Source organism: Pinus tabuliformis, chromosome J (genome assembly GCF_031772625.1).
Source record: "Pinus tabuliformis cultivar Carrire ecotype Pingquan chromosome J, CPIR1, whole genome shotgun sequence".
NCBI lineage: Eukaryota > Viridiplantae > Streptophyta > Pinopsida > Pinales > Pinaceae > Pinus > Pinus tabuliformis.
The window spans coordinates 1111882702-1111894980 of record NC_142295.1 but is presented as its reverse complement, the minus strand read 5'-3'; positions in this window follow the sequence as shown (position 1 = coordinate 1111894980).

The following is a 12279-nucleotide window of genomic DNA, read 5'->3' as shown; positions in this document are numbered from 1 at the left end:
CCTCCTGAAGAGCCCTCTCCTTCATGAGGATGTTTGGACCCTTCTCCAGCCAATTTCTCATTTCTTTCTTGGTACAATATCCTCACCATTTCAGTGAGGTCCAAGAAAGCCTTTCTGAAGACTCTTTCTTCTTCTTTTGGATCCATGTCTGCAGGAATTTCTCCTTCATGTGCAGACATTCTTGAAGCTTATGCTGAGACTCTTGAGGGTGAAATTGAAGGTGGAGGTGATGGCTCTCTGGCCTTCCTTGACTAAGGATTCTCTCGTTCTCTAGTCAACTGTCCTTCCCCTCTTTTAAGTTTCAACCTGGTAAGCATCAATACTTGCAAGACAGTTAGAAGATCTTTGCACAAAAACAATCAAAAGACAACTACACTAGAGATTGACTGAAAGAGCATTTATCTACTTTGCAATTGTATAGCAAGAGCATTTCGAAGGCTTCCTGGCTCGTTTCAGGCTCTGTCTATAGTTTATTTGACTGCTTTTGATACAAAGAAACAACAACATGGCTCTGATACCAACTTGATCTGAATTTGAAACTAATTGTAAATGGTTTGAAAGGTATTCAATTCAGATATATACATATTTAAAAGATGTCCATGTCTTGCAGAAAGAAAACAAATGAAATTTTCAGCTATTCATGACCCATTTAAGCATAGCAAATTTATTTCCTTTTACTGTTTAACACACTAAAACGAATTTGTTCTACAAAATAAATCAACCACAGATGCAAAAGAAGTTGATAAAGCAGTTCACCCCTCCTGGGCTACGTCTGCTGGGTCCAAAGCTCCCAAATGGGCCTGTCCTTATTTTAATTAAATGCTCAAATTGAATATACAGATGAATAGAAGCATCTAAAGGTGGAATAGATGGTAAAAACGGATTCAGAACACTTGAATCCTTCAGGATTGACAACTGGTTCACCTCCAATGGATACCTGCAACCCTATACAGTCTTCACAATACTCGGCCCTGGTGGCTCCTAGAACTTTCACGGCTCCAAAACCTCTGCAAATGACCTCAGATGGATGTAAGACCTACACCAATGGCTTCAGAAGGTCGAAAATACCCAAAATCAAAAAAAAATTCGTCCAAAACCGCCTTTCCTAGCCAAAGTTATGGCCCATTAAAGATTTCCTCTAGTTTGGCCTAAAAAAACTCTAGCTAACTGTAGTTACGGCCACATAGGCCCGCCAAATATGGAGCGGCCGCCAAATTTGGTGCGCTCCGCCAAATATTCCGCCATGCTAACTGCAGTTAATAAATACATGTGAACGGATTTGTGGGGCGGCGGTTAGGCACCTTGGATTTTGTGCCCGACGGTTAAAGGTTTGGCCCACGGTTTTTGGGCTGTGGTCACATGGTATGGGGGCTGGCCCCCTTCGAGCCCTGCCCCAACACAAATTTAATCTTTAAATAAACTTGTCTTCGCCCTTAATTCATGACTCACACCATTGGTGCAACGGTAAAACATTGTCTTTGCTCTAGTGAGGTCGCGGGTTCAAACCACAAACCTTGCCATATAATTTTTTCAAACATGCGCCCATATAATGCTTGCTGACGTCATCCTGAGCCACGTGGTGGCATCCGAGCCTGCCACGTGGCAGCTTTCTATTGGTTGTCCAAAGGGAATATTCCAAGGAATATTCTATGGAATATTCTATGGAATATTCTTTTTTTAATTTTTTTTTGAAAAATTCAAAATTCCAATGTTATTGAGAAATGCTTCTTTTTGCCATAACTTTTTCATACGGCGACCGTTTTTCGAACCATTTGCGGCACCGAAATCAGGAAGACGAGAACTTTCCAATCATTCAACTTTGAACCAGTTCTCAGCATTTTAAATTTTGAGCATTTTACGACACTTAGAACATGAGCTCCTGATCACACTTGGTATAAAAGCTTTTTACAATATGGTGATCTACTAAAGGAAAACATATTCAAAAGACCAACAAGAAATCATTAATACATTCAGGTGAAAATGTGAAGTTGGGTTACACTTTTGTGAAAAACGCCTCCGAAAAATTCCTCACGACATTTTTTCAACCGGGCAACAAAAAAAAAAATCGGTCGAATTCCTTAAATTTATTCAGCTGAACTTTTGGTCGGTTAGATTAATTCTTATCATTAAACGAAATTTTAGCTGGAGTTGAAAAAGTCAGCAAAACATAGTTCTCCCAAATAAATAATTCGGCCGAAAACATTGTTTGGCCAAACTAGGTTTTTAATTCAGTTGAAAAATTTTTTATATATGTCGGGCCATACACTATTGCGAAGTTTTATGCTCTTTTGATTTTTCTGTTGTGTGAAAGTTGAGCACTATTGTGTTGTGTTGTGTTGTCCGTTGTCGAGTAATGTTGTGTCATGTGGTCTGTTATCGAGCATTGTTGTGTGGTCTATTGTCGAGCGTTGTTGTGTGATTTGCTACTAAGCGCTGAAACCAACCAGGTGATTGACACATTTTGTTTTTTATGAACTTTTTAATTTATTGAAATATTTTTTATGATACTTGTGTGATGTTTTTTTTTTATGATACTTGTGTGATGTTTTTTTTTATGATACTTGTGTGATGTTTTTTTTTTTTTTTTTTTTTTTTTTTTTTTTTTTTTTTCAGCGTGGATGATTTTTGAACCTGCTCATCCACCCTCACCGTTGGAAGATTTATCTCCTTGTCCACCCTCGTCGCTGGAAGATTTCTCTCCTCGTTCATGCTTGTCGTTGGAAGCTCCTCGTTTGGACCAGGTAAGTCGTTGTCGACAGTAAATTATTTTAGTAGAGAATAAGCTTTTGTATCTAGTAGGAAATGAAGCCAAGTAGTATAGGTTGTTGCTATGAATGTCATCATTGGCTCTATTCATATCTCCTATTTTTATTTTCTTTTATATCAATTTTCTAATGGCAATGGAATCTTGTATTTTTCCTTTTTTAATGATAATGGACGTTCCCTGTTCCTCCCATTTATACCATTGAAAAAATAACAATATCAAACAAACTTACCGGTGTTCTCGAGGAAATCACTACGAACGTAATCAATCTCAAATTCTTATCTTCTGCGAACTATATGCATCCATCCATTTTCCAGCATCATAGGAATATCATTCATTGTTAAGATGGGCCTTATGATTGTAACATCTCCACTTCTCATGACTCTAACCCAAAATACATTAACAGAGAATATATGCAAGTGGATAACATTTGAATTCTTTGTATAACGGTAAGAAAAATGCCTTGTTCTTTTGTCATGTTGAAGATAAATATGTAACATAATGTAAGCTTAATCTAATCTAAGTGATTAGGGAAACATGAAACCATTGTTCATTGCTATACAGGTAATGTTCAACCTTATGTAGAAGTGTGATGAGTACATGTAACTGATTATGGAAACAACGTATACAACTAGTGTTACAACAAAACCAGTAATCTTAATCATACAAGAAACACAAAACCATTACCATTGTTAATTAGATTAAGTGAATATCTCAAATTACACAAAGGTATAAGCTTAGTTATGATATATGTCCCATGTATTGAATATGGGAACACTGGTGATTAATGTCCACAATAGATATGGCTTAGTAAGTTGTAAGTAAGTCGTTTTTTATTAGAGTTACAAGCTTATATAGCCATAACAAGAACAAGACATTCATGTACAAGCTCGTAATACACTCTCTATCTCTGTTGGGATTTTAGATTCTAATCCATGTCCATCTTTTTCATTTTCCATTCGGTGAAAAGGCTTTAGTAGTTGGCTCAGTCCTTCATTTGGATATGGAAAAATTGAATCTGCACTTATTTTGAGTTCCCCTAGAGAGGGAAATCTTTTTTTACAAAAAATAGATAAGAAATCTCAATATGTCGTTTAGACATATAAGGATTAAACTTATATTAAAAATCTGGACAACAATCAAATTTACCTGTAACCATTTGCATTGCCTTTGAAGGGCTTCATGGTATGCACCCATCCTTTTCCAACATCGTAGGAACATCATCCATTGTTAGGTTGGGTCTTATGATTATAACATCTCCACTTCTCATGACTCTGACCCAAAATACATCAATAGATAATATATGCAAGTGGATAACATTTTCATTCTCTGTATAACAGTAAGAAACAAGCCTTGTTATTTCATTGTGTTGAAGATAAATCTCTAACATAATGTAGGCTTAATCTGATCTAAGTGATTAAGGAAACCTGAAACCCCTGTTCGTTTCTATACAGGTAATATTCAATCTTATGTAGAAGCATGATGAGTACTTGTAATTAATTATGAAAACAACGTATACAACTAGTGTTACAACAAAACCAATAATCTTAATCATACAGGAAACATAGAACCATTACCATTGTTACTTAGATTAGGTGAATAAGTCGTATTACACAAAGGTATAAGCTTAGTTATGATATATGTCCCATGTATTGAACATGGTAACACTGGTGATTAATGTACACAATAGATATGGGTTGGTAAGATGTAAGTAAGTCGTGTTTGATTAGAGATTACAAGCTTAGATCGTCATAATTGGAACAGGACATTTATGTACAAGATCATAATACACTCTTTGTGTCTACTGGGATTTTAAATTCCAATCCACGTCCATCTTTTTCCTTTTCCATTCAGTGAAAAGGCTTCATTAGTTGGCTCAGTCCTTCACTCAGATCTGGGAAAATTGAATCTACACTTATCCTGGGTTCTCTTAGAGAGGACAATATCTGTTTACAAAAAATAGAAAAGAAATCTCAATATGTCGTTCAAAATTATAAGCATTGAACTTGTTACTCTTATTTGTTGTTACAGTTATTTCTTGTTACTACACATTGATGAATTTATAATTAATGTTCAATAATGGGTAGCAAAATTGTGGTCTGCACATACAGTGCATGATAGCCTTGAATAACTAGTAGAACCCCGGGTTGACAATTAAATGTGGATTGGGTGTGTTAGTGTCAGTCTTGTTAGCCTGTCACCTGGATCAAAAAATGCTTCTACCATGATCTTTTCAGGCTTTCATCATCAAATTTTTCTGTTACTAGGTTTACACAGCAAATTTCGTCATTGTATGGTCAGTCCAAGTTGGAGTCATTGTTTTAAATTCCACTCATGTTGGTTGCTTATCATACACCATGAAAATGGGTCAAGTCATCATCATCATTCCAATAGGTCTTAGGTCATGCATTAGGTCCACCATTTCCATTAAAAAAAAACCAGAAATAAGTCAAACATGACAAAGCAACAGTTGAAGAATTGATCATGATTTATTAGCAGACTTTTCATAATATCATGACATTAAAGGTTTTAGAAGAAGGAAGTTCCAGCACTCAGGAGATCAAAAAACACATTTGCAATGGTAAAGGTAAAATCTGTCTTCAAAAACGTGAAATTAGTTCACAAAGGAGGGTTGGCTTCTTTTCTCTTTTTGAACAAGTGCAGAAATTATCCCTATATAAAGTCAAAAAAGACTCAAAAACTTTTCATTCATGTCTCATTCACTCCTCATCACCGAGCTCACTCGCCCAAAAAAGAAAAAAACATCTTCCCCTAGGAGAAATTGGCCAAAAATTGGAGGCGTTGCGCATAGATACACTATGTTGCGCTTTGAAGGCAGGTGTTGGGCGTAGGTGAACTTCACTGTGCGTAGGAGAATTGCGCTACGCGCAGCATAGAGTACCCGAAACTCACCCAAATTTTCTCAAAATTCAAAATTTTTGCTTTCAAGCTCGGTCAAATTTCTTTCTAAGGCTGAGGAACAAGCAAGTACATCGTTTCCCTCTATATTTGCTTTCCCATTTTCATTCCATGTCAATAATTTATCAAGCTAGGGTTTGTAACAAAAGTTCCATGGGAAATGCTAGGGTAGAAATGGTCATCATCACTTTTTATCTCCAAAACATGTAAATTGATATTCTACACCTGCACACATGTTTGATGAGTCATTTTGACCAGTTCATCCACCTCCAAACAAAGTTTAAACACTAAAAAAACAAAACCCTAGCTCATTCCTAGAGTTATTTTGGGCAAATCTCATCATAAACCTTCTTGGTCTCACTTACAAGCAGCCACATTTGTTCACTATTTTCCTCACTCATTTCCATCAGTTTATCAAAGCCATATCATCTTTCGTAAAATCCCTCCCATCATTTTGTCAAAATATCTCACACATCACTTCATTTTCATTCTCACCTCACATCTATTTTCACTTCCTGCTGCTAGGATTTTGTATCATCATGGAGGTTAAATCTTCACCAGAAAGAAAGAGAAAACACAAAGGAGGGAGGATTCTCAGATATGAACCATTAGATTGCAACCAAATCAACTCCTATCCTTTCATCAAGCAATGCTTTGAGGATGTTCGTTGTTTGGTATTTTGTAAAAGAGTAAGTGAAGCAGGGTTTTATGGGTAGCTGACAGATTGGGTAGCTACACAATTGAAAGGTGATATTGATATCATCACTGGTATTGAGTTTATTTTCTCAGTGGCCTCCATCTCACTAGCAACTGGATTTCCAAACAATGGTGAATATTGGTTCAAGGGAATGAATCTAGATCTTGAAAACTACAAGCCCTTCCTAAAGACTCCATAGAGAGATACACATACTCACCTCACGGCTTTTAGATATTTGCTTGAGAAGTATGCCCCTTTAATGAAAACCATCATGAGGTTATTTACCTGTGAAGGTAGATTCTCCAGGTTGTATGCCTATCATATTTGCCTCTTGATGCACTTCACATCTCAAAAGCCACTCAACATGTGCAATTACCTGTACAAGAGTATTTCAAAAATTTCTAAGATGATACAGTTAAAGGACAAGGAGCACTCTCCAAGCTTGTTTCATCACAATCTCATCAAAACCATTTTTCTTCATCAGCTGGCATAGAGGGGTATGGCTTTGGAAGCCTTTTTAGAAACAGATTTAAAATGGCATGAGGAAAATGTAGCATCTCAGTCCCCAAGTGCACCAAAACAACAAACAGATATGGGGTCATCTAGAAAACCAATAGAGAAGACTTAGCTACACAAACCAGAGGTGACCAAAGTGTATAAGAAAGGACAGAGGCTTGTGTTTTCTTCTCATAAAGAGAAAGGGGCTAAGCCTTCTTCATCGACAAAGCAGGAATCGACAGCAAAACATAAGGATGTAGTGGAGCATGAGTTTGAGCTAATTGATTCAGAGCCAGAAGATCAAACCACAAGCATGAGATAGGTTATCAAGGAAAAAGACTACCAAATCAAGGAGCTGACGATAAACTTGGAAAGGGAAAAGCATGTTATAACATTCCTTCAACAAGAAAACAGTGAACTCGAAGCAAAAGAGTTGATCTTAGAAAAGGAGAAATCTAAGATAATGCAGCAAACCGGAAAAGGTAAAGAGAAAATGACAACAAGTGAGCCTGAGGCATCAAAGGTAAAAGGGAAAAGGAAAAGACCAAGAACCAGAGGTCTTAACGAAGCTTTGAAAGAGGAACAAAAAAATGTTGCTTAATGAAGACCTTGACCTAGAAGAAAGGATTGCCCTAGAGGTAAATCAAGATAAAGAATATTGGCTTAAGAGGGTGAATGAACTCTTAGAGGAGCTCCTGGAGAAGGAAAACATAGATAATCAAATTCTCAAACACATGGCACATCATTATCAAGCTCAAAACATGATTGCCAATGTCAAAGTGAAACAACTTGAAAACAAGCTCAAGAAGGCAAAAAAAGATCAAAAGGATGAGGAAAACTTGGAGATGCTTGCTGAAGCATCCATGAAGCTATAAAAAACTCATTTTTACACCTTCCCTCCAATTTTGAGCCAATTCTGAGCATTTTGAGTTTTTTGGCAAATTTTGGTCTAAATTCAGAAATTTGGCCTTTCCAGAAGTGCGCTGCGCTTTTTCCTCAAGGATCCATTTGAGGAAAGGTATACATTTTTGGAAAGGTATTGGCATCCTATAAAAACCCATTTTCCCATATTTTGCAAAGGTGGCTTAGTTTGGGAGAAAAGTGAAAAAAGGTGGCAAAAAACTAGTGTTATGGACCATTTTTTGACACGCGTTGCGCTTCTGGAGTGACCGTGGGAGAATGAATTTTTAAAGGTCTTTCATTTCTCCAAATTCAGAAATTCACACGGTTCTAGAAACTAGACTTGAAGGGCTAGTTGACCATTCTCTCAGATTTTCATTTTAACCCCTAGAAGGCACATCACAATCAGCTCAAAGTCGGCACTGTGCTTCTACATTTTCTGTGTTTTTATTTGCAAAATTTCACTGTGTAAAATTTCTAATTTCTTGTCAAACTTGGTCAAATTCAAGATTATCTATGTAATGGCATAAGTTAGAAGGCTAGATGATTTAGGCATGAATAAATGTATATCATAGGTTGTTTTTGATGTTTATTAGGCCTCATAAAAGAAGCAAACTCCTAATCAAACTCTTGATGAGGTGTTTGAGTTGCACCTTCTCACTCTCACCTATTGGCTGAGAGAATCTTGGAGTCACTTCCTCCACCAAGGAATTCGACTCCTAAAGGTGGGAAAGTGGTCTAAGAGAGTCTATAAGTACTATTTCACTTCAGGAGAAGAGGTTTGAACTTTCTGTGAAGGAGGCTTGCATTGTAATCATCTCTCAGCTAATACAGATACAGGTTGCAACTATTTTCAAAGAACTCTAGCCCAGTGAGTTTATGGTGCTTTTACTTCATTCTTTTTGTTTTCTCATGGCCTAAACATCTTTATATACATCATATCTCTTCTTTCTATGAATGCCTTTGAGTCAAATATTCATAATTCTTGTTTTTCAAGCTCTGTTATCTAGTTTTCATAGTTATGTGTTTTGTATTCCTAAGCTACTGAAATCATGTTTATTTATGCTCATTAGTTTCTTCCACACTATATATTCTATACTACACTTACAAATACTCAATTTACACCGTGGCTTCTGACACCTAGCTCCTTCATTCCCACAACTTAGACCTACTTGTGACTCCAAACCCTAGGTTCAACAAATCCTTAAAAAAGCAAATTTTCACAAACAAATACACATATTTAGCATAAAATTCATTTGCTATAGAGTCATATCACTGATAAGAGTCTTAGAGAGATCCCTCTCATGCTCAGTAGGGCTAGCTACTGAGCTAAAGTGGTTTTAGGTTACCCTTGTCGATTTCCTTTTCAGCCTAGGAGATTGTAAGGACTAAAATTTTTGGCGTCGCTGCCTAGGAAATGATTGTTAAATTATCCCTGGGAAAAATCTAAGAGCTTTCAAAGAACTGGTTTTGTACCTCTCAGTTTCCAGTATCTGAAGATAGGTTGAATTCATAAATCTCATCAGTTTAGGGTGTATACATTCTGGCTTCCAAAAGGCATACTAGGTCAAATCCTGACCCAAATCCACCCTTCATTGTTGAAGACCCTGAAAAACTGCTCAGAAAACTTAGACTATCTATCACTGAAAATGCAGTTCAAAAAATTAAAAGAACAACTTCTCTACCTAAAAACTTATTTGCCTTTGAGAAAATTCCATTTGAAGAGCAGATAGAATTATCACTTACAAGGTCCAAGTCTGACTCCTGCATCTCTGTTACAACATTAGAACCTTTAAAAGTTGAAACTCACTCTATTTATTTAGAATCTTTATCTACTAACACTGATCATGAATTGTGGTTAAACTTTGATAGGCTTCAAAGCCTTGCTGACCAACTCCAGATCACAACTGAAAAAGCTTTTGTTCAATACCAACTAGAATACCTAGCCACAACTTCATCCTCTTTTTCACCTTTAATCTCATCTACTACATCTCCTAAAGTTTCAGTTTCATCATCTTTCTTGCCTCCCTCGTTCGTTCCATCCTTGCCTCCTCAACCCATTTTAGTAGTTCCATCATCCTCAACAGCACTACCACCTATACTTACACAATCCATTGTAACACCTTCACTTTTTTCAGTAGTCATGGCAGTATTTGCACCTCTCTTATTGCCTGATCAACTTACTACTTTGCCTTAGAACTATGGTCAAAGACTTCCTTTGTTTGATGGAAGTGCAGAAATTACAAATCAGAAGCATGTTGACAAGTTAATAGAATTCATTGATTTAGAAGAAATTGATGAGGAGAATGCCAAAATGATGATTATTGCTCAGAGTTTCTTAGGAGATGTTAAGAAATGGTTTCGAAGTCTGGTTGCAAATTCCATTAACAGTTCTCAAAGATTGATTGAATTATTTCTAGCTCGTTGGCAAGAGAAGAAAAATCCATTACATGTATTGGTTGAATATAATTCAATGAAAAGGAACCCCAATGAAACAGTTCAAGAATTCACATCAAGATTTAATACATTGTTCAATTCTATACCTGATGATATGAAACCTCCACCTGGTTTGGTTCTTCTACATTATCCTAATGCTTTCGATCCAGATATGGCCTACTAGCTCAGAGAAAGGGATCAAACTACTCTTGAAGAGATGCAGTGGAATGCAATCAGTGTTGAAGCCAATTTGCTCATTAAGAAATCAAAATCAGAGCTAGAAAGAGTGGAGAAGAGAGTTGCTTTTAGAGAAGAAACTGCATCACCTTCTTATGCAAAGCTTGATAGTCTGATAAAAACTAGGGAAAGTGTTAAGGGCCTAAATCTACCTCAGGCTGAGAAAGGCAGTTCTAGGGTAACAATAAACCACGCTTAACCTAGTAGCTAGCCCTACCAGGCTGGGAGAGGGCTATCTCCTTGTCAATATCAATGAAAATTTATCAAGGAAAACTTGAGATGACTGATATAAATACTAATTTTAGGCTAGGTATTCTTGCTCTGAGGAATTTGTTTGAATTTAATGGTTGGTTGTTGGATCAAATGGGGAAGGATACTTTGGGTCCGGGAAATCAACACAGATTTGCAGAGGTCTCTGTGGGGCGAGGTAGGCAAGTGTTTTAGCACTTCATATTAGGTGCAATGGTGAGTCTTGAGACCGGTGAGGAGTTGGGGAGGGCATGAATGTGTCATGAGTCTTCTTCAAACAGTAGAAAACATGTAAAACTAATGAAACGCTAAGGTAGAGTACTGCAACATCAATGATTTCCACCTTTATACTTGATTCATTTAGTTAAGCAGAAAAGAGAGAGATAATGGCACACATAAACATATGATAACTTGAATCACAGAAGGAAAAGCAATACTAAGTCACCTTGCCACAAGAATCACACAAAATGTTGCAAACCTTGGTCTATTTCCTTGCCAAACTGCAGAGATGATGTACAATAGTGCTCAAAGCATTCACAAGAGTCCACCCTTTACAAATGATTAAGAAATTACAAGATATAGGCATCATACCACCCATGCTAACCATTAGGGGTCGAATCCATTAGTCTAGGAGTTGTTTCAACAAGATCTAAACTAGGAATTGAAAAATAGGCAGTGGAACAGCTTGCCTCTAAAACTATGGAGATTGATTCATTCAGTTCAAAACCACCTATACATGATGTATCTACCTCCTTGAGTCAATTTTCATAATTTTTACATCAAATAACATCAATTTACATCATGATTTTGACCATGAGAGAAAAAGTCAAACGAAAAAACTAGGCGAAAATTTTGAGTTTTGAGAAAAATTGACAAAATTTTCTCCTATGCATAGCGCCATTTTTCAGTGCGTATCGCTTTTTCCAAGCTGAATTTGGAGGCCTTCCCCTTCACAAAATTTGCTCCAAGATGGCTTCTTCGAAATATCTAACTGTCTACTTTCTAGGACAAGTGGAATTTTTGAATTTGGTGTCCATTTGCTCCTCCAAAAATGCAATCTCCCAAGACTGCTTCCTCTGTGGCAAAAAAGTTGATAAAGGGAATTTTTTGAGGTGTTTTTGGCCCTTTTGGAGGTCCAAAACTTGTCAAAATTTCCTAGTAATTTCTGAGCATGCATAAATTCATAAGGAATCCAAAAATGCCAGGTTTTCTTCAAATGGAGGTCCCTATCAAAAGCGAGTGACGGTGGCGCTACGCACCTGTTGGAAAAGCTTGTGTGCGTATCACCTCTGATTCTGTGCGTAGCACCGTTTTTAGATAAAGTTTTGGAGGCCTTCCTGGTGTCAAAATTGGGTGCACGATAGCGCGTTGGAAATATAATTGAGTCTAATTTCTAAAACAACTTAAATTTTTCAATTTGGACTTCATTTTCCCTATCAAAAATCAAATCTCCCAAGACTGGTCAAAATGTACAAAATGAGGTTGTCTAAAGGCATAGTGCTATTGCAGTTAATTTTTGAAGGTCTTCCTCAACTCCAAATTGAGCTCTTGATAGCTCTGGAAATATATTTTTGTCTAG